The sequence below is a fragment of the Rhinopithecus roxellana genome, chromosome 8 (genome assembly GCF_007565055.1).
Source record: "Rhinopithecus roxellana isolate Shanxi Qingling chromosome 8, ASM756505v1, whole genome shotgun sequence".
Lineage (NCBI taxonomy): Eukaryota > Metazoa > Chordata > Mammalia > Primates > Cercopithecidae > Rhinopithecus > Rhinopithecus roxellana.
In genome coordinates this window covers 45,585,226-45,585,858 of record NC_044556.1, presented here as the reverse complement: position 1 = coordinate 45,585,858, position 633 = coordinate 45,585,226, and positions in this window count along the sequence as shown.

The window sequence follows — 633 nt, the reverse complement described above, 5'->3', positions numbered from 1 at the left end:
TCCCCGCCCCCACAGCCCGCTAGCACCAGTCAACACCCTACTCGCAGTCCGACCAATCGCCTTCTCCCGTAACAACCAATCCTTCCGCGGGCTGCCCCTGAGCGACGTGGCTGCTGCTAACCACTGCCCAATTACCCGGATGGAATCCAAAGCAGGCCCACCCTGTCAGCCAATAAGATCCAGGAAAAGCAGATGTTGTTAATTGAGACCGCACCTGCTGAGAATTAAACAGCCAATTACAAGCTTCCCGGCGACCTCGCAGACCACCTCTAGGCCAATTACCGAAGAGTTTTCTATCTTCTAACCCCTGGGGGAAAATCGGGGCTCATGCTGCTGGGACCCAGGCTTGAGAGTGTTGAATCAATCATGCGTGTCACCGTTCGCACAAAATTGGTGTCTTTGTACAAAGACAGTGCCACAACACAACTCAGTGACCATCGGGAGAGCAGCCTCATGATGGGCGATGCTCCATTAGTTGTTTCTCTTGCGATCTTTTGTGTAGATCAGTCTGGCTCCGCATACGGCGACGAGTACTCAAGAGACACAGAAAACGTTTTCTTTTTGGAAAACATGAAATAAGCTTTGTAGATGGAGAGGAGGTGAAGGGACAAGCGGTGCGCCGCAGAGAGCGAG